Source organism: Falco biarmicus, chromosome 12, assembly GCF_023638135.1.
Source record: "Falco biarmicus isolate bFalBia1 chromosome 12, bFalBia1.pri, whole genome shotgun sequence".
Taxonomy (NCBI): domain Eukaryota; kingdom Metazoa; phylum Chordata; class Aves; order Falconiformes; family Falconidae; genus Falco; species Falco biarmicus.
The window spans coordinates 17,360,920-17,384,193 of NC_079299.1; the positions used below are offsets into that span (position 1 = coordinate 17,360,920).

Below are 23,274 nucleotides of genomic sequence, written 5' to 3' on the forward strand. Positions count from 1 at the left end.
ATCTTTTGCATTTTTCCCCAAGAGAACCAGAGCAGCAAGTGAATTTGTGCTTGCATGAAAACTCCAGCTCCATATATTCTACTGCTGTTAATCTGTGTTCTTAATTGCTCTGGGGCAAGCCTGTTTGCATCAGCTGAGGATGAGGCCTTTCTGGATTTGATTCACCATGGGGTACCAAATATAGCTATGCTAAAACGAGCAATAGCAAATTGATACAAAACAGAAATAAGGTGCAGGAGAACATGGCCCTCTCCAAGAAGTGCAGAGTGCATCTTAGGCAGACAAGTTTTGTGTTTTTAGAAGAAGGTCCTAATTAAATCATCCACCAGTAAATGAGTGAATGGTCATTTTTTTTGATTGAGCAACAAGCAGGAGAGCTCTACAGGCTGTTAAAACACTTTATCCCCTGCATGGTCATTTTCAGCCTATCTATCTATGGCCTGCCTTTTGAGGTATTACTGTATTAAAAATGTTCTTCCCTGAAGGTATTTCCACACTGCAGCAGATGTCACTGACTTGGCAGTATTTGAAGGGTCTATTAAAAGTAATGCAATTAATTACTGGGGTTGTCATCACAGCACTGCTTTTGAGATATTTAAAATGGTTTATTATTGATAGCCTAATCCTGGAAAGTGCTGAGCACCTTCACACTCAACCATGGACACTGAGACAAGGGCCAACACAGGCTCCCCTGTCACTGGGCATCCTTGGGTGTCCTCCTGACGCTACTGCTGTGCGTGGCATCCAGCACAGGGCACAGTGCCACCATTTCTAGCTACTGACTGTGAGCCCACTCCCCGTTGCCTCGCTGAAGGGACCCATCATACATAACCTGTGGTGATAAAGAAGGGGAAGAGAGGGATCAGGAGTGAAGTTAAGCCTGGGAAAGGGGGAAGGAAAGATGTTTTCTTTAATTTGTCTTTTTGCTTTCCAATACCCAAATCAGTAATTAAATACATATATAATAATTGGCAATACGTTAAGTTAATTTTCCCCAAGTCTAGCCTGTTTTGTCCATGATGGTAACTGGAAGTGATCTCCCTGTCTTCATCTCAATGCATAAGCTTTCTCATTCCTGTTCTTCCTATTCTGTCTCCCCTTCCTGCAGGGGAATGCGACCAAGCAGCTGGTGGGACTTTGGCTGCCAGCCATGGCCATCCCACCACACCTCAACAGCAAACTTCTCATATAGACAAATGCTGAATCATGTGCAGGAGACCTGGGAACTACAGCACCTGTGGTAACCTCAGTGAAAGGCAGTGGGTTCTGGTGCCCACTGAGCACTGAACTCAGCCAGAGCTAGACCACCACCTTTGCTAAAATGTCTGGTTGCATCTTATTTCTTCATGAGGAAGCGTCTCTTGGGTTCTGCTAGATTTCTGACAACACATTTGACTTCCATCTTGGGACACAAAATGCAATATAGTAAAGCATCCCTGAAAAACTGCTGAGCTCTGCTCTGTGGCAGTAATGACAACATCTATTGCCAATAAAATGAACACATTCTGAGACACGAAAGAAAATCTATAGGCATACAGAGGATAAGAAAAGTAGGAGCAATCTACTGAATGGGTCTCTAAAACACAAATCTTTGGTTAATTTCAGTTGCAGATATTGCTGCCATTTGTTTCATTTTAGACATACCACCAGCAAACAGAAACGAAGCATCAGATACAGGGTTAGATTATAGAAGATAATTTACACACAGCTTCCTCTCAAAATTGATTCAGCTCCTCTCAGATACGAACCAGGTCATGTAAACTAAGAACTCCCTAAATACTGAAAGAGTAAGGCTAAATATGAATTTGAAATATGAAAAGAAGGGGGATGTCTCCAGGCATCTTTCTCAGCATCCTCAGCAATACTGAAGACAGAGTCATTGGCACGTTAATGACAGTAACGTACAATATTAAACCAAAACTTTTCTCAAAGGGCCAAGAAATATTACAAGGGAAGTAATTTAAGTGTGGCTAAAATAGAAAGAAAATACAACACAAGCAGATTTAGGACCTCACCTGAAGTCTACTGAATTGAGGATAGAAAGCCCTTGACTCAGTGATGCTTTCTTGAGTAAGAAAAGTTCAAACTACCATTTTCTCTGCAGGAAACAAAGCCAGATACTCCTCTAAGAGACAAATCTGAAAAGCAACAATAGCAAAAGTCAACGAGAAGTGAAAGCAGGGAGCTAGCTAGGTATTACTATATCATGCAGCTCGGCAGCTATGCAGGCTAATATATTTTGGGCTGCAAACGCATACATACATGATCTGGTGCTGTGCCAAGGGACCCAGGCTAACTGCGTTACCAAAACCTCTTGGCTGTGTTTGCTTGGCACCCCATTCGATCTCAGAGGAGCAGGATGTTTTACCTCAGTAGCAGTCAGTGTCAGAGCAGCATGTGAGTGTGGCCAGGAGAACTGCATGCTGGCAAAACCCAAGCTGTCTAATTTTCAGCTACAACGCAGGTCTGAAATTCATGGAAGTTTTCCCAGCTGTTGAAAGAAAGGGAAAAGAAAAAGAAAACCCAATATCCAGGAATCTTCTATACAGATCATCATAGCTGGATGCACTCACTTTAAGAGCTGAAGCCCTCCTTGTAGCTGCGAGACGATGTGCCAGACGCTGTCTGCTGGCCACAGTGGTGTTCTCAATGAGGTGAACACTCTCTCCTTTGGAATAGGAAAAGGCTGTACTTGATCCCAAAGTAGAGACTGTGGATAAACAGGCTAAACTTACCTCTGTTTGTGAAATTACATGAGAAGTTCACCATCTGAGTGTCATTCTATTCTGCGCCAATCCCCCCCCCGCCCCCCTTCTCTTTCTGGGAGTTGAAAGAAATGAATTAACAGGAATTCAGTTGACCTTCTGTTGTTTAAGACTGAGTCTTACTTGTTGTGTTCATACAAGGTGGCACAGAACTAAGCAGACATCTAACCTAGACAGGCAGGCTTTTATGTTATGTAAAGTATAAGCAGATTTCAAAGCAAAGCTACTATTAACCTCTGCCTAATTTCTTCTAAAAGGATTTTTTAAGAATTTGAAAGCAGGGCAAAGTGAAAGCTGTATTTCAAAGTAAGCAAAGACCAATGAGAAAACACACGACTCAAGCATACTGCAATGCTTCCCTTCATCTGTCTTTCCATTTAGTTTGAATCTCTTAACATCAGGCGGCCCCTCTTGCTCTGCATACTGCACACCTCAAAGCAATGAAATCTTGATCCCCAGCATGTCTACGTAACAGTAATAATCATAACGATTCCGAGGTAGCAGAGGGTGTTACTCCAGGGAAGATTAGCTCATGGTGTAGGTCTTAGGAATTTACTACCTAGTTTGGGAAACTTCTGTTGAACATAAAGAAGCAATTGTACTGCTACTTTCCTCTTAGTCATGTGCTAGAAGCTTCTTATTAAGGATATACAAGTGACCTGTGTGAAATTTATTGCCTCAGTGCTTTTCCTTATGGATGCCGCCAAAATCGTGCCGTCACAAATCCTGCTAGTAACGCTACAGGATCTCTGTAGGGACATTTCAGCACCCTGCCAGGAGCAGACCAGAGGATGAGCTAGGACACACAGTTTACTTAGCAGTTTAGTCCCCAAACAATAACACAGACAGATACAGAGCCCAAATTCCTCTCAATTCACACCCAATAGGAGGAACTGGGTAACAACAGCTGCTTTTCCCTTCCTATTTCAATACCTACCTATCTGAACAGGGCTGACTATGGATCTGACACTGGAAACCAAAGGACCTATCAGGTAATGTAGCACTTTTTTTATAAGAATAGGAATATTTCCTCTAGGTTACTGTATTCTAAGCCTATATAATGAAGCTAACACCATCATATTATCTGGTCCTCAACAGCTGGGTGCTCTGCTCTTGCCAAGCTCTTTTCCCTGTGTTTGGATCAACTATGGCTTTTGTGAACCCTCTTCAGACCTTTCCTCAAATTTCCACATCAGTGACAGCTTTACCAAAATGCCCATAATATGGGAAAGTCCAGTGATGATGGAGTCCCAAGACCTCACACTAGGATTTTTAACATTTCTAACAGCCCTCTGGTTCAGCTTCAGCTACAGGTAGGCACATTAAAGCAACCATCCATTAAAGTCTGACCAAGGTTAAAATAGGCTGTGCAGATTCAACGTATTTGTTTCTTTATTTTCCCTTAACTCCTGCAATGTAACTCCTCCACCCAGCATGCTGACCTCACATCTGCATAAGATACTGATCAACATCAGGCAGTACTGGCTTCAAAATACTTTCCATCCTCTCTGGAAGACATTGAAACATTCAAATTTGCTTTATAATTAAAAATACAAAAAATGGCAAAATAAAATACTGAAATTGCCTTTCAAAATGCTTTGTACCAAACTCACATTGTATGCAACGTCTAAAATTATAATGAGATACTTTTGGCTTGTCAAATTAAGAAAAGGTTCAAAAGCTTTCCTTGAAATTTTAAACAGAATCTGTCTGTATATATGAAATGCTTTCATTTTACTTAACCAGTGATTTCCAACACTATCTGTTTGCCTGAAAACTGTCAACTATTTTGCTTTAGTAATTTTGCTCGTCCTCTGAACAGCTGATTCTTTTCACCATTTTCTGTTAATAAGCAGCACATAATTAAACATAAGCAAGGTACTGCTGCAGCATGACTTGATAGGAGAGGAGTTGTCTCACTGGTATCATGCAGCATATGCAGGGCTCTAAACTAGATAAGAATAATGTGGTTTAGCTTTTCTCCCAGAGTTTCAGTGATTCTGGTCTTCTCTAAAAAGACATGAACAGAGCCACTGCAAGTACTCACATCAAAAATCTACACTGACAAAACAGCAAGTTCAAATTTAAACACAAAACATCCTTTTAATGAACTATGCTTTGTCTTTGTAGTCCTGGTACATTTTACGTGACGAATCATTCAGTCTTCTGATGCCCACAGAAGAAAACAGCCTTTTGACACCCATCTGCTCAAGAAGCTGGGCTGAGAACAGAGGTTCATTTCAAGCTGCGTTCTTCACATTTCATGGTGAAACTGTGATAATATACCACACAACATCTATTTAAAGATTTCTTAGAACTACACGGGTCTCTCTTACGCCCTTTGCTGTTCCTTCAGGTATAAGTATTGAAATTTGGACTTAAATGTGTATTGAAAGTATATTTATCTGTCCAAATGGTTATATTTTAGGGGAACAATCATTAGCTAACTTTCTATATTAAAATCATCTCACTGATTTTTTGTGTGGTCAGTTCTGTGCTTTTTTTTTTTTAAATATGGTTTTATAAAAGCAATCTCTATAGCTATGCATAGAGAAACCAGTTTCTAAAAGGAATTTTTCAGGGTTATTTAGCTTTGAAAGCAGAGATTGCCTGGAGAGGTGTGTGTTCTCCACCCGGTACCTGGTAAATGTTTCCTGCATCAGAGCATCTTGGGCACAACTCTGAGAAGCAGGCAGACATTCAAGTATTCCCTGATCCCCTGCAGCACAAGAGCACGGCACAAAGAGGTCATCTGAACACAGAGCTGCAATAATGCAACGCTGGAGTTATGACAATGCTACAACATGACAAGCTGCATGCATTACCAAAGCAAAAGACTTTAATAACTCACTTCCCTGACTCCCCTTCCTGCTGCTTATCCTGCAAGACAGTTGTCTGCCCAAAATGGGACTTCACCTGGCATGGGTTTAATTTCAGTAATAGGGAAAGAGAAGCACCAGAACAAGATACAGCGTATCTTTGGAAGCTGCAGCTCACCTCTATTATTTCTTGCATTTTCCATCCTTGAATAGCTCTGAACAACCATGCAGTGAGCAGCCTTTGTCCTTTACAGATAGGACTGGTCTGGCCTCAGAAGCAACCCACTTTGTGAATTGCTCTGCTACGTGAGTCCTGATTTCAGCCTATCCTTTACAAGCGTACAGGCAAACAAAGGAAGATAAGATAAAAAAGAAACCAGACTATCTAGTAACGTCTCCATTAAAAAAAATATGAATCACTGCAAGAACTAGGAACTTCTACTGCCAGCCACATTCCTTGTGCCCCTATGCACAGTCTGTGTAATCCGTAGTATGTCTTATCTGTCTTTCAGGAAGTCCATCTGTACATATGCTATAGTTACCAGAGAAAAGTTAAAAATGCATCCTAGGTGTAGCAATACACAAGGCAGATCCTCACCAGTAAACTAGGAAATGAGTAAATCCCCCACTCTCCTGAACAATTCTTCACAAAGACAACTCCCTCCTTCACACACACCTACACTCTCACATGCCTGGAGAAGCCGGGGGCGGGGGAAAAGCTGAGCTTTGCAATGTTGTCTGGAAGCTCATCAGACCCAGGCTACTCCCAATTAAAGGAGGGAGCCAGTTCAAAGCCTCTGCTGATCTCTGCTGTGAACCGGCCCTACGTTCAGAGGCACTTGCTGCCAGGACACAAGTTCACCAAGCCAGAGAAGCGGGTGTTCGAGCATGTCTCCCCATCAGGAAATAGAAACAGGACAGAAGGGAACCCCCAGACCTACTGAGGTGGCTGGCTGTGCTGGAACACTAACCTGAACTGCCAGGAGGAAACAGCAGCTAAAGCCCAGCGAACCGCAGTGGCTCGCCAGCACTGGCAGAAGATGCTGAGGGTGAGCAATGAGGAGATGCGCAGCGGGAGGTAATCCTAGCACTGTTGACATCATCACACTGTATGCATCGTCGGAGAGGTTCCCAGCTGAAGCTGCTTTGCAGCATTGTTTTTTTCCCCCTGAAGGCATGCACTTTTAGCCTCCGGTTTTTAGACCCTAAATACTGTACTGGGAAATTAACAAACAGCTTTCCAGGAGAAGATTAAGGTATTTCAGCAGCTAGCAGGAAAACATGCTTGAGGATGAGCTGTACAGTTTGTCACATCATTTCCCTTCTACTAACAGTTAGAGGATACTGAACAGACGTAAAAATTGCCCAGTTTCTGCCATCAGGTTGGGTGTGGATTCTTTGTAGCATACATCAAATCTAGAGAATCAGTCGCTGACTAGAAATGGATCCACAAACACAGACCTTGCATTCACTGTGACAAGTGCAGCGACAACAGTTGTGGCAGCTCCCCTCTATAAGCTTTATGTGGCCCTTGAATATCATGATAGCAGGGAAGTGCGGAGAAAACAGCACTCGCACGCTTGCAATACAGAACAGCTCTACGCAGAGGTAGGTCCCTGCTGCCCTCTGCTGTAACACATTTCTAAAACTTCCGAGAAGGCAGTACCCAGCCAGCCAGCCTGATGTGCACACTAGCATCCATTCAGACTATAATAAAACTGTGGTAAGCAGAACAAAACAAGTAGAACAAAAGGCTTTGATTTCTTGCTGCTTTTTAAAATTCTTCAAGTGGATACACACTTTTTGTAAAGTAGACCATAGGCTGACGGCTCCTTGTTACATTTTTGCTTATGAGGCTATATATTTTCCATTATTATGTGTCCATAGTTTGCAGTTCCAATGGATAGACCATTGCAGCCTTGACTGTACCATCTTTTGGTTTTTTCTTCTACTTTAGGACTTACTATATATTGACCTGGACTGTACCAAATTACCGTAAGTCTCCCTAACAAAATGTCCCAGTGAAGCTGCCTGGAGCCTCCTTTGCAGTGCACAATCACTGCAGCACCAGAAACCTATCAAACTTTCCTAGCAGCCTAGCAGTTAGGCTGTCCAGACAAAACATCCTAGTAAGTAGTTTGGAAGCATTTAAAAAGAAGTCTAATTCATCATCTTAAAATAAAGACAGCAATATCACTTAGGTTACAGATAAGAAACGATGCTGGTCACTATATAATACCGATGTCTATCTGCAATTTGATCCCTATAATACAGAGAATTCCTTTCAGCAATTTTCCCAGTAGTTCTTCGCGGTCCTTTAAAGCTTTGTAATTTATGGAGACTTTTACAGAGCTGCTACAGGCTTATAAGCTACAAGCAAAACTCGAATAACATTTTCTTCCATTCATTTTCTTCTGTGTTTTCCCTTTACTACTCAAACACCAACAAGACTAAACTTACTGAAGCTGGCTAAGATATATGGTGTTTCTTCTCTTGTCGCTGCTGTTCATGCAAACAAACCCACTTCCTATAGAAAATATACATCTAGGGACAGCAAACACGATGCAACTATTCCATTTGATCCTGCCCCTCCCTGAAGTAAAACAGACATCACAATGACTGACAGGTGCACTACTGTAACATGGCAATTTTAGCTTGGCAATACGCACGTGTAAAATATTGCATATGTAAGTCACACAGAGAGGCTAATGTAAATATAAACAGAGGCCGAGATTCTCGGTGCCATTTGGATATATGAGTACCTCCTATTAAAAGAGGAATTGGATATTCAAATCACTCTGGTGGATTTGAAAGCCTCTTCTGTGAACAGTTTGGGAACTAGCACTTAACTCTTGCTTGTAACTTCATTTGTAAAGTCTTTTTCAACACCTCCGCAAGCAGCTATATTTCAAGGGAAGTAGAATCATACGGTCAAGGCTGCAACACAGACACTGCATGGGCAAGGTACCGACCCATAGATAAATCCACACCTGCACATATTTGCACCCTCATACAAGCCCAACAAGATTTCTCCTCTTCCTACCACCCTCCCTGAACTTTGGGTCAAGTTTTCTGTATGAGCTGCTATAACTTCAAAGAAAGGAGAACACAGCTACAGCTCTCAAACGGCCCAATGCATTCACTTTTTGGTTTTTTAAAGGCTGCATTCAACTTATGCAAAGGACAAGCAGTAACTGAGACATCTGAATTATGGGAAAACCTGGGAACAAACTGCAGAACAGAGCCTGCAGGCAACTGCACAAATGTTACCGAGATCAATAATGTATAGAATATATTGGAAAGGGCTGGGGACACTTGTCTATAGGACACAGGCATCACAAGCTTTGGAGAACATCTGATTCCTGTTTGATGTTGATTCTTAACTAGTAATACACAAGATGTAAGAGCCTACCTACCATCCTCTATCACAGTACACACATGATCTTAAAACCAATGGCAAAATTTGGGGGATGAAACAGTAGGTCAAAAGCCACATTCTGCTTCCATAATTTTGCTGAAGTCAGAGAACACTGGGAAAAGGACAGTTCTTTTGTTTATGGGTGGCATGCATGACGAAACACTGCTTTGCTGAACTCTAAGGGACCAGGAAGCTTCTCAAGAATGGATCAGACAAGTACAAGTTCAAGTTACCCATTGGAGAAAGCATGCACAAACAGCCCAAAGATGTGAAACAGTTCAGGAAAGATTAGAGCTGGTATTAATGTACTTTGCAGCCATGTCAGAGTCCCTGTTTATGATCCTGATCTGGGTAAGTCCCATGAATACTTCTGTAAAGTTCAGCATGCAAATAGCCTAACGGTTGGAAGGGACCTACTTCCGTGCTTAGTTTTAAGTACACACTTAGGCGCTCCAATGAATCGGTGTGTAGAAGGATTAAGGACTGCTAATCCGTATGAAAGCTTCCTTCTACCTTATACGCCTGAAGAACATAACCAAATAGATCTGAAAGGCTAATTTCTACTGTTGTTCTACACTACTTTTCAATAGTGCAAAACTACCAAAAGAGAACGCAGAACCAAACAGAACCCGAACATGAGCAAAACCTATTGGCTTTAAAAGCAGCACTCAGATCGCAGGAGGGTAGTAACAGAATGCTTCTGGTTTCACTTTCACCTTCAGTTAATTCTCACATTTGCACACAGTCTCCTCTTTTGTAACATCTATTTTACCCACTAGAAAACATTTCAAATCTTAAAGTATACATTATTCTTCTTGGCACGCAAATTATTTCATAAAGGTTGATTACCCAAGTGGAAGGAAAGGCTTGTCCTCCCTCCCACCACCTAGTCTGTTTCATTAAACAAATTCATCTTAACAACTGATAGCTACTACTGTTTGCAGACTCTGCAAAAGCAAAGTCCCTATGTGGAAAAGGCTACAATATTTCTTCAACAACAACTATAAAGTCCCAAAATCACGATGAATGAAAGGCAGATGAAGCAGATCTGCTTTTTACTGGAAGCATCATATGAAGGAAGGAAGCAGTATCACCTTATTTCACCTTCAGCATGACAAAGTGTCTCCCTGGACAGCTCAGCAAGTTGAAAGTAGTTAGGTTTATCTTAAGGCTTTTTCCTCTTCCTTAGAGAACAACCTCACAAGAGAGTAGCCCCGTTGAGTGAGAATTCAATTTCTTAAGGCTGTGCTGGGCGAGGCCTCCACTGGCATAACCTTCCTCAATCTCACATAGCTTGCACAGGTTCCAGCAACAAACACGACTCCCTGGAGATGTGAGCAGCTTATCTCAGATGCTTCCAAGCCACTTTACTGAGGGCTAAGGAGGCAGACACCACTCTTTCCATGTCAGCAGAGGGTTCCAGAACACCATATATACAATCTCCAAGTGCAGTTCCTACTTCCACTAGTTCAGCCCTACTACATCAGCTCAATTGCATGTCATCTGTCCAAAGCTACTGTCCCTACGAAGGAGACCCTTTTCTCTCAGGAGGCAGCTGGCTGTTGTCTTTTAAGGCAGTTCTGTCTTCCTTAGTAAAAGTCTTGAGATAAACCTAGATGAAACTTCAGGTTGCCGAGGTTTTCAGGTCACATTTTTTCCTGTAAATATAAGAATTAAGCTTTCTTATCTCTTACAAATGCAACTTTCCCGAATTCATCTTGTTCAGCCATTAGATGCAGGACAGGATGACTACAATGAAAGGAGCTGCTGGCAAGAGCTTCATTGAAATTACAACTTAGGAGCAATTTATGACTAAACAGGTTGTATAGGTCACATTCTGCAGCTTCCTTCTGGATGCGCTTATTAGTCTTGCAGGACTCACAGACATGTCCATATGGGTAAACTAGAGAGGGCCAGAGAATGGGGCCAAGCACTACTATACAGCTGCTGCACTAAATTTTTAGCACAAGCCTTGACATGCTTTTTACACCCATGTCAAAAAGCCATTTACAGACATCTGTATGTACCCTTACCACACTGCAGAAGGAAGATTGCACAATGCACAAAAAATTACAGATAGAGTGGGAGGGCAGAGGATTTCTATTATCTGGACTTGCTACATCTTGCTACAGATGTTTTGTGAATACTCAACAAAATATCAAAGACAACAGACTGAGGTGAGTGGTTGATCTGAAGAGACTTACGTACTAGGGACATCTTTACTGGAACCAACTAGTAAGGTTAGTTACTTCATGGTTATGTAGTAAGTGTTAGTTCATACGCCATTCTTGCCAGAATCAATGGGAGGTCAATATATGCAAGAGGGACGCTAACCTTCTCGCTAGTAAGGTTATGCCTAACCTACTCCTGGTTTGCATTAGCGGAAACCTAGACAGAAAGGGGCCAAGAGCAAAAGGCAGCTGCAGCCCTGGGGTATGTGACAGTACCTGTGGTAGAGAAGCAGCTCAGAAAGGAAGATGCCGTTGCCAGGGCAACCAAGAGTGGAAGGGTTCTGGGCATCCTCTCCTGGACTCCCGCAGAGAGCTGGGCTTTGCTCTGACAGAGCCAGGAGGACAGGAGGCACCACCACCACATGCCCTCCCACAGCACGGAACTCTTCCACTGGGAAAGACAGCTCAGCTGGCACAGGCAGTGCTATACACAGCGGAGCGAGCCAGACCCTGTTTCTCTTTAGCAGAAGTTCCAGCTGCTTTCAGAAATCCCGATGATAAAGTACAAGCCAAAAGAAAAGAATCCAGATCCCATCTTTCATTTTTGTTCCAAATTAGCAACTGTAGCCCTTTAAATTGTTGCTTTTTTGCCATCATCTGTGAGAAAAACAGTTGTTTGTCATGCTTCAATTAATATATGACTTGACAGGCTTTTTGTTGGGATCCAACAAAAGACAGTTTGCAGATATTAATCATTAGACAATCTTTAAATGAGATTTTTATGTTCAATAGAATGTTGATTCCATGCAATAGTAGCTAAACCTGAAGCCCAAACAGATGGCTTTTGTACAGTGTGAGAAGGAACCTTTGCCCTGCTGTTTTTTGGGATACTACTTGTTAACAATCTATGCAGGATTCTGGCCAGAAAGCTGACTCATTAGGCTGGCCTGCCTCAAAGTATGACCATCACTGAAATAAAAGCTTCACACTGGGAATAGTTAACATTGAAAACCAGCGTTTTCCAGTGCTCAGGGCACTTTGTGCGGCATTCATTTCTTTTTAACTATTTTTTCAAGGCTTGCCATGGCCCTTTAACAGTGCACTTCCTGTGTGGCAGGGATCAAAGAAAAGTTCACAGCTTATCTTTAATGCCATTCCTTTTCATGGAAGTGAGAGTGATTCTTCATAACTGCAAGAATACTGTGCCTAGGGCTTCTGAAATGAGCTGGACATGTATGTTCCATCTGCTATAACAGTAATTACAGGGATCAACATAAGCTCCTTGCTTTTTATGGAACAACATTTGCTCTTATTAGTGAAATAGCGTTTCAAGAGAATCAATAACTACAGACATATATTGGTTGTGGATACAGCTATATTCTGTAACTACATGAAAGTTTTATTAATTTTAAATCAGTGAACATTTTAATATGCCTAAAAAATTACAATTTTTTTCTCTTAAATATCTGCTATAACAGTAATAGTTCGAGTTAAAAGTAGCATGTGATATAGGAACATCTTCTAATGCAAGATATCATTTGCTTAATAAATAACCAATACACAGATGCTCCATCAACAAAGAGTTAAATCTCTCTGCCTACTGTACGTGGGATATTGACACAGGGGATATTCAGGAACATGCTTGTATGCCCAGGAGGCAACAACAGATGGTACACAACTGCAGCTAATGTTCTAATCTATGACAGTTTGGAGTTCTTAAAAAAAAACCAAACCAAAAACAAAAACAGTCTTGCATTGCCCTGTATCATAAACAGGGTACGAACGGTTAGAAGCACGAGGTAGTAATATCTTAAGAGTTCAAGTCTTTGCAAAAGGAAATCAAGGAGGTTTAGACCTATGCTGTGTTCAGGGTACACAGACCGAACTATTCCCGTGTTTAGGCTTGTGGCTCAGTCCTCTGCTCTCCCTGCAGCTTCTCCATAGTTCTCAAAAAATAACCCTAGGAAGAAAGGAAAGGGTGTTTGATATACAGATGACCTGCCACTGAAAACAGCCACATTTCTTCCATTTCCAGGTGTCCTTATAGAAGTGAACATTTCTGAAGGATACTGAATTGTTGGGAAATATCAGTTGTTAATAGAAGAGGGTCAGCACTTTGCCAGATTAAGTCCTTCTTGGTGGAGAACAGAGAGAGAGACCCAATATAATTTCTGTCAGTATCTTTGCTACAGATTACAGAACTCAGCTGAAGAATTCCTTTTAGGCAGAAACTTCTATATGCTATTTTCCTAAATTATTGCAGCTCAAATTTAAGTGAGTAAATGCACATCTCTAACTCTTTGTATGAAAGGTCACTTTGTGTCTACTCTTTTGGCCAGAAGCACCATGCATTTCAAAGATGTATTTGTTCCTGGGGTTGTTCACACCAAGCTGTACTGTTTATAAAACAGTATTACCAGCCATAACTGTCTCCAGCAAGATAGCTTTGAAATAGGTGGCCTGGATATCCAGTAAAACACTTGCTAAAGCAGCACAGAACATGCAAACACCTCAGCAAGGTAAGTTACCTTTACCTTTACTTTATGCTACTGCAATTAAACTGCTGCTTTTTTGTTTTTAATGAGCTTGTGTGTCTACTGGGATTCAGGGCTGACCGACCCCCGAACCGTCCACCCAGTTTTCCACTGCAAAGGAGTCAGAAGATATATTTGAAAAATTATATATACACACACCTACCTGTAAGAAGAGATATCACCAGAAGCCACAAACTAATACACATGGAGCAGAGGTAATAGAAATAAAGGCAGATTTTCAGGATGGAGAAAGTGGATACATAAAAATAAGTAAGACCACCATAAGTGGGTAAGGAACTACACAAACAGCTTATTTCCCACCAGGCCTACAATGCTTAGTACTCCCAGAATGGAAATACTAAAACGGGTTGAAGTCATATGTGAACAATTTTCTTGCAAAAACACCAGTCTTACTGAAACAACAGGTAAGCATCAACTGCAGCACACCACTTCCGTTTTTCCTATAGGGAAACGTATAAAAACAATTGACTTTCAAATGTTATTTCTGAGTGGAATTTTGAGTAGTTTCCAGTAAAAGCTAGCAGTAGGCTCAGGTGCCTATCTCAAAGAAACGCGTATCAGTTCAGTGCTCTCCACTTTGAAGTTCTTGTTTCTCTCTTAAGTTGTACAGGGCAGCGTGTGCTACCTCCTGCATGGAGAGATGTACAATAACTTAGCGCCACAGGCTAATACCATGTAAATTCAAGTATACATGTTGCCTTTCTAAAAAAAAGGGACATATGCAAAACAAATGCAAAACTGAATTTTAGAGAATTACAATCACTTGACATTTGTTGTCAGGAACAGCAAGAAGCACCTTGTGAAGTTTCAGAAGCTCAACTCCTACCTCACGGACAACATGTTGACATGGGATCTTCCACAGCTACTGGCAGCCACAGGATACTAACAAATGGCTCCAATAAGAATGGAGACAGATGCTTTTGTCCCCAGCCTTTGCAGAAATCATCTATCAAAGCCACATGCAAGATCACTGCAGCATTCCAAACAATCACCCCGGCATAGCACAGGTCATCCTCTGGTATGTGCTAGTAATAAAGCCAAGCTAGGATTATTTTTTTTTTCTTGTCTCACAACGGCACTGTTTTGTCCGCTCTTGAACTGATTTCAAGAATTGCAGGCATCAAAGTACAAACAGAAGAGGTTAGGAAGCATAAGAAGAGGATAGGGAGATGAGCAGCCAACAATCTAGGGTGAAGAGAGCATTGCACGTTAACCCTGCAGTAGGTCAGTGCTACTGTCAATATGACAACACCATTGTGAAGGAGGGACCGCAGTGTTTTCTTCAGCTACAGCTTAGAAGTGTTATTGGTGGGTCAGCAAAAACACAGGAACAAAGCAGTGTCTTTGATACGGGTGGAGGAAGTGTCTTCTCCTATTGCTCATTGTTTGAAAAGGTTGAAATGAAAGAAAAAATAAAAAAGAAATCAGGATAAAACAAAGGCTGAAGGAGAACCAAAGTTTTGGAAGAGTTCCAAGCCAAAAAAACCCCAAACACAACCCAAAACCAAAAAACACGAGCCCTTTACTAGGAAATAGTGTCCAGCAACTGTCAGTATTGTACACAGGACAATTACTGTCTTTAGGTAGGAATGTAACCCTGACTGGAGGCTTGAGTCAGGAACTCTCACATCTTTGCTCTAGTCCTCGCAAGCACTATTTTCAAAAAGTCCTATTTGTTTTCTACCGTCATGCTTAATCTACCTTAAAAGATTGTGAGGCAGATTTATTGCTTGGATACTTGTGTGGATTGTAGATGACTTTAACCTGAAAGGGGGACAGGAATGCATTATATTTGCAGCATGGAGCAAGCATTTCTTGTTCATAAAGCATTAGCATTATAAAGCTTCAGCTACCCAAGTTTTCTTCAGTTTGAAGACTGGGACACTAAAACCAGTGACCTATAGAAAACCTACATGCATAAATTAGTAACCACATAAATACAGTCTGAGTAAGTGTGTACAAAAATTACCACATCCAATCACCCTAAAAATTACCTGACCGTAACTGCCTGCAAATAATTAGTTCTTGATCTAGGTAAGTTACGTGAAAACGCTGCACTTCACCTACGCAACACAGCAGACTTGTACAGACAAGGGTGGCTAAGCAAGCACTGAAGAAACGCTCAGTGAACCTGCCTCCTTCCAGTGCCACCTAGAGCTCAGATGCTCATTTGTGGTAGGCTGGTGCCACCTCCTGACCATTTTGGTAACTCAGACAAAAAACTTCTGTATCTAGTACTGAATTTATTTTATTATTTTTTTTTTTTAAGGGAGAGACAGCAGTTCATCTGAATGCAAAAATACTTAGTGCCATTAACATTTCTCTACTACAAGCTAAAAAAAAAAAAGAATGTGCAGCGCTGTATGGAACAAACTCATGCCTGGCAAGTCTAAGTATGTGACAGTCAAGCTCCTGCATGATTCCCAGAGGTGTCCAACAAGGTACGCTCAATCCAGTCTCCACAAGCTTTCCACGAACTTCAGAGTTTCTCTCTTTCCTCCCAGCCTGCTTCATAGCTTCAGGTCAACATCGCAGAGCCCTGAGGGCATAAGCTGTTTGTTCTCAACTACCAGATACTACTATAAGGGCTCAACGTATATTTTATAACCAAAATAGATACGTGCTACTCATCCCCCATGGATGTCTGAGCCAGTAATACAGCAGAAGGCTGAAGGCATCCATTAATTCTGAGCCCAGCCTTTGCTGAAGCAGCTTTTTCAGAATTATCACACCCTTCCAGCTTTACACATGGCTCAGTCTGTACCCCAGAAAACACAAGTCAGGAAGCCAGGTAATTTGAGGTGGAAACCCAAAAATCCGAGTGCTGAGTGAGCTCAGCAAAAGCATCCAAATTGTATTCCCTGAGAAGTGGCCCGTAATCCCCAGGTGGATGAGCAGAGGCAGAGCCCTGGGGGAGGCAGGGGGGCCTACAACTTCAGAGATAGGGAAAGAGATAGGAGTAAGCGGGCCGATACCCTTTGCTCTCCTAGGGGTTCAACACGGCCCACTAGGGACTAACAGCCCAAACAGTGTGGCCTAACCAAAGGGGCAAGTATCACACTCCCAGTTTTGAGGAAGGCTAGAGGATCAGCCTTCATCCACACATCTATACAGCTATACGTCAAAAATATATAACTTCCTACACAGATGTAAAACTCCACAGGGAGAGAATCCCTTCCAAGACTACAAAATAAGGTCCTGTATTGCCCTCCTTACCTGTAATGCAAGCTCCTTCAACCTTGCCACCATTAACATCAGATGGACATGGTCTTGTGCACACTGAAATAAATAAAACCATATAAAAAAAAAGCTCTTTGTGTCTAAACTTCTCTTCCTGGGAGACTTTATAGAGTCTGCTCCCACGCCACATACCCTCTTCTCACACTGGTGAGCATGAGATCATCTGATAACCAGAGGTGCATGAAAGGTGCTAGAAGAGTCAAGCTGACCTTCACCTACCTTCCTTCCTGCAGTCGGTCCATGACTCGCTACCAAAGAGTATGATACGGGAACTCTGGAGGGCCATCAAATGCCTACCGAATATACTGGTCTTCCCACCATCCTCGCAGCCTCCTGCTCCTGAGCATGCAGGCAGTCTGGCATGCAGGCTGCCCAAGAACTGCTTTGAGTTCTAGGTAACTCTGAGCTCTAGCTAAGCTCTTCATTCCCTTCTCACTTTTGCTTTAGACCACAGCTGTGAGCAGCAGCCTTCCAGCACAGCCTCCCCTTCGTAACCAACCACCCGAAATTGTTGTGACCTAAGCTTGTCTACCTCCCACTGGACTGCTATATATATGGAACAAAACCATGCCAGCGAGCAGGACGACACATCCTTTTTCTTCTGCCATCCTTGGGGGCCCTTGGCTCACAACCAATCCATACCTGCAGGCTGCCTACTGAAACAGCAGCTCTGTACCTGACATCCAAGCCTCTGATCCTGAAGTAAGTGGCCCACCTGAAGTGGCCCACCATGGTGGGAGGCAGCTCCTCTAGGGCAAAATTCACACTGCTGCTCCCAGGGCCTGGCCGAGGAAGGGCAGCCACGAAACCCTTCAGGCTTGCTGGAATGTGGAGGGGGAAAAACATTACTGCAGTGTCGGCAGGTAGCTGGCTCTCGTTCCCACTGAACTGATACCTCAACCAGTGCTGGTCATCGCTGCTGCTACCAGGGTTGTGCGCAGTGCCATTAGCTCATTCCCTACAGCGTTTGTGGAAGGATAAAGGCTGCATTGCCTCTTGGAGCCGAGGAAGGTAACAGAAGCACATCATCCTTGTGCGCAGTTTGCTTAGTCCCTTGGAGAGACCTCACGTCTAGAAATCAGCACTTTGAGACAAAACAGTTTCATTAGACTTCTCCTACAGGTCACAGCCATATGGCATTGCTTTTAAAGACCCAGAACAGCCCTCCTGCTCAGAGTAGCAACATACTGCCTCTCCACACACTTTGGACCCATGTCCTAGTTCCAACTGAAGCCTCACATGCCTGTCCTACCGCCTTCACCCTAACAACATGTACAGGAAAGCAGTACATGCACCTGGGCTCCGTCTCAGTTGCTACACACACAGGAGGCTGTATGCTTCCAAATACATCTCCAGTCTCACTGCCGCGAGGACACATGCTTACGACACCTCAAAATCCGGTTGTTGCCCTGATCTGCAGGAAGACTTCCTTCTACCTTCTTGAACTGTATACATACCTCAGCTGCTGGTCTTCTGGTAGTCAGTGCCTATTGAGATACACAGCTGCCGCCTCCTGCTGCTAGGTTATCCAGCCACTCGGATCTCAGCCCTCACAACAGATTGAAAATTAGTATTCCCTTGCATATCAGGTGTGACCTGGGAGGCCAAAAAGACCTTTCCACTCCTGGGTAGGAAAGCAGTCAGAAAAGAGACACCAAAAAAACAGGTGCAAGAGGAGAACAACAGAACGAGTGGAAAGGTTCCGGAGTAAACCACTGTGTAGGTTGTAGAACAGGCGAGTAACAGACACTTGACAATCTCAGAAGTGCGGGTGCCAGTTCGACTTTACACAGCACGGGAAGCATTTCAGTGTCACATTGGCTTTTCACATTTTGATTCCATTCTACCTGTGTACCACCCGTACGTCACCGATTCTTGCTTGTGAAGGAGACTTCACAGTGGTATGGCCCACTCAGTAGTCTGGATCACTGACACCACGGACATACACTAGGAACAAATCACCTTTGCATGAAACTAAATCAAAAGATCTAATTTGCATAGAACAGCACAAGTTCTGCAGTCCAAACCAGTATACAAGGACAATCAGGAGGATTCACTTCATAATTGCTCTAACACACTCGCGTAGATACAGCTTTCCAAGAGCAACTCATTGTAGACAACTAGTGGAACGTGGCCAAGTATCAACTGATGCCCTCAAATCAGGTCTAAACTCCACAAATTGCTTTTCCACAGTATATGCCTGTGATACCAAGCCCATGGTTGAAGCAGAGGAAGAACTGCTTAATTAAAAGCAACACAAATTATGTAACATTTGGGTAGATAAGGTATTCCAATTTAATACCAGCCCTATTCTGATAGCATCTCCCAATTAAGCTCACCACACCTAAGCCAAAGCCAATTATTTTTTTTCCTTCTATGTAGTCATATTATTTTACATCAGATCTAAACATACTACATCTTACATTTTTTTCACCAGTTCTCCTCTAATCACTGAAAATTTATCACCTTACTCTGTTAGACTTGGGAACAAAAGATTCCAGAGCGGGGAAGAAACCTAGAAAACTTCGCCTAAGACAAAGCCTACCTTTTCTATGCTTTTCATGGCACCTCTGATATTTTTTTTTTTTCCATTCAGAATCCTCAGATAATTTTAATAGACCTCATGAAGTCTGCCAACTTCAAGGGAAATAAATGTGCACACCTAACTGAGGCAAGCCTGGTTTCAGTGCAGCAAGATCTGGGTTATTTTGAAGTCATGCACTATGGACGTACTTCGGTACTGCTCAAGGGACAAACTTTCCACATCAGGCAAGTACAGGACCAACATAAAGTGCCAGTTCTGCACTGACAGCTTTTCATCCACTGGCCTTCAACCACTAGATGTCACCTGCATGCTAGACCACTTCTAACATGAAAAAAATTATGTCAACTGGATTGGGTCTTTTTCATGAAGCGTGTTAAAATTCTTGTGTAGCATTAGCATCCACAAGACAGACCAAGGAAAAGAATATGTCTTCTTACTCTAGGTGGTAAAGGCAAGGTAAAAGCCTCCAAGACTAGCATGTCAGTTATTTGTTGCTGTACCTTTAGGTAAGAGCCTCTGAGTAGGAAATAATTCAATGAGGTGTTTGTTCTCCATCACTGCTTCAACACAATGGGTCCTTAAGTCTTACAGCTCATTCTCTTAACCCAGTCTCCTGAAAGCTTGATGCAATTAAGGTGCAGTTAAGATACCCACTAAAACGTAATTCTCATAACATGCTCCCTCTCCCAGCATTACACAGGAGTGACAGATGTTCCATCTTTGCAGAAGGTGCAGAAAGCCACTCAAGGATAGCAACCTGAAGTATAAACAAAAAATATTCCAGGGTAGCTAGTGGAAAATGACTGATTTATACATGGCCAGAAATTCAACAAGACAATGAGGGACCTATACGAGGAACTGCAGAAATGATGCTAGGAAGCAGTCAGAAGGAACAATGTGAAATACTTGTAACTAGTTTCACATTACAATATGCTTGTTGGGACTTTTAAAGTGATGGAGAAACACATTACACCGGAATATATTTACTTGGCAAGGCTGTCCTCCGCATTCATCAGTGTTGTGTGCTCCTCTGCTTCATGTCATGAGCTGTACGGGTCTGCCCACAAGATACCATTGCTTTTCTGGCTAAGCCTTTTCAGTAATTAATTGGGTCTACCTACAGCATTCTCTCCTGCACCCTGAAGATCCAAACCTTTAAAGCATCATGAGCAGGCAAAATTCAAGGAAAAACCCAGTAACTTCATTATGTTACTCTCTGTAAATATAACTTACTAGTTTTGAGTATCAGCCACCTGTAACAGCAGGAGTTGTAACCCCACCTATTTGCTTTACGTCCTCCATTTAACAGTAACTCAAGTTAAGACACTGAAACTTAGCATCTGGGCATGAAAAATCACCTTGAAATAGGACAGATGAGTGGTGCTTGTTTCTACAGCTCTGCTTGGGAGCTTTTCTCATCTTTAACATAAAGTTTATATCTCCGCCCAGAGATACAGAACATCTTTTGCTGATCTTTATTAGCAGCTGGACCTATTTAGCACCTGCTTTCTGATAAGGTTGCTTCTAAGACTGAGCCTGCAGTAAGCCAAACAAGAAGCTTGGGCTGCAGATTGCGTTAATTAAGGAGCAGGACACAGGAAGGGTGCTGTGCTAGGCCACATGCAGTGCATACACCCTGCTTAAAGCTCCACCTGTTCAGACTGTTTCAGGCAGCAGTAGGAGTTTTCCTTGGAAAAGATGACTATAGCCATATGTTGGGCAAGGGTAAATGGTTATTTTGAATTGCATTTTAAAATTTTCATTTCTTAGGACATACAGGTGCCAAGATTACCGAGTTCAAACAGGACACTGGAAAAGAATGCAATTTTGTCCTCATTACCAATTAACACATTGAGGTCATTAACATGGGTCAGGGCAATCCCAAGCACAGATGCAAGCTGGTGGAAAACGGATTGAGAGCAGCCCTGAGGAAAGACTTGGGGGTGTTGGTGGACAAGAAGCTCAATATGACCCAGCAATGTGTGCCTGCAGCCCAGAAAGCCAACCGTGTCCTGGGCTGCATCAAAAGCAGCATGGCCAGCAGGACAAGGGAGGTCATTCTCCCCCTCTGCTCCACTCCAGAGACCCCACCTGGAGTAGCGCGTTCAGCTCTGGGGTCCCCAGCATAAGGACACGGACCTGTAGAAGCAAGCCCAGAGGAGGCCATGAAGATGACCAGAGGGCTGGAGCACCTCTCGTCTGAAGACAGGCTGAGGGGGTTGGGGTGGTTCAGCCTGGAGAAGAGAAGGCTCCGGGGACACCTTACTGCAGCCTTCCAGTGCCTAAAGGGGCCTGCAGGAAAGTGGGGAGGGACTTTGTACAAGGGCTTGTGGTGGTAGGACAAGGGGTGATGGCTTTGAACTGGAAGAGGGCAGATTTAGATTGGATGTAAGAAAGATTCTTCAACATGAGGGTGGCAGGACACTGGAACAGGTTTCCCAGAGAAGCTGTGGATGCCCCATCCCTGGCAGTGCTCAAGGCCAGGCTGGATGGGGCTTGGAGCAACCTGGTCCAGTGGAAAGTGTCTCTGCCCATGGCAGGAGGGTTGGAACTTAATGATCTTTAAGGTCCCTTCCAACCCAAACCATTCTATGATCATTATTTTAACAAGGCACATTAAGATACAGAACAGGTGACCAAACAGTTTTTGTTTCCCCATCAACTCAAGGGACCTGCAAGGAAGATGCACAGGCACTACTATTTCCAGAAATCCACGGAAGATGAGAACATGGCAGACCCCCAACAACACAAAGTACCCAAACTTGTGTCTCATCTCGGCAACTTATTTACCGTCCCAACACTGACTTACTGTCACATGGTTTTCCAGTGTTCAGTCCAATATGGCCTGAGGTTCCTTCAGCTCTGATCATCTGATGCATGCAGTGAGAAGAATGTTTGGTTATAAGCTCATGAGTTGCATGCAGCCACCTGGCTAGATGCTGTCATCAAAACTTTGATCAACCTTTGGAACAAAGCAGGCAAAATCAGTGTATGATCCAGGAGAGAAAAAAAGCATACAGCTGCACTGGGAGCCAGCCCAAAAGCTGTTACTGCTAATTAGCAGAAGCAAACAGAAGACACATGAGAAAAATATCCAGGGCAACACCTAAATATCCCAAGTCTGGTCTTGATTCACTGAGTTCCTTTTTATTGACAAGAAGGACTGTGTGCACGACCTTCATTGCAACTGTTTTGTATTAAAAACCCAGGTTGCTCTTTAAAGCATATTAATCCATGTGGCCTCAAGAGATATTTGACTGCTGCAACCATCTCTGCTCCAGCATAAGGAGCCACTTTCTCACCCTGGCTTTTTCACCAGTTCATCTGAAACCAAATACTCACATTTATTCTTATGTAAATTACAAAGCTGATGGATGCCAATCACTAATCAAGTTACAACTCAAACAAGTTCAAAAGCAATACAATATTGACAGTATCACTTTGCCTCTGCTCTTTGCTAAGCTGTAACGTTACCTGTCAGGTTTGTATAAAGTGTCTTCATCTCCAAACCTGACAGCAAGGGAAGTTCCAGAAACACCAGCCATGGATACAACACTGACAGTTTGCCAGGAATAAATTCAACACCCAGTTAAAGGCTAGGTTTTTACAACTATTATCTACTTAAGCCTGTACAAAGCAGGTACCCTTTTGTGTTAATGTTTGAGCTTTACACCAAAGGCTAAGCATGGGATATTTCTGTTTGTCATCTACATATTCTGAAAATCCCAGCTATGCCAAATTGTTACTCTCAGGTCACCTTC

The 23,274-nt window shown here is 42.8% G+C and overlaps 1 long non-coding RNA gene across 2 annotated transcripts in view; it reads right to left on the minus strand.

Moving 5' to 3' along the window:
- The window catches only part of LOC130157417 (uncharacterized), a 54,255-nt gene extending 47,760 nt beyond the window's left edge, over positions 1-6,495 (minus strand). The window contains exons 1-3 of one of the 2 annotated variants that reach the window (XR_008824868.1): positions 5,763-6,495; positions 2,263-2,491; positions 2,016-2,138 (exon numbers count right to left, since the gene is read on the minus strand). This is a non-coding gene — a long non-coding RNA (uncharacterized LOC130157417). Of the gene's footprint in view, positions 1-2,015; positions 2,139-2,262; positions 2,492-2,573; positions 2,774-5,762 lie in introns of those variants that run through there. The other variant, XR_008824869.1, reaches the window with a different exon arrangement.
- Positions 6,496-23,274: the final 16,779 nt, after the last annotated feature.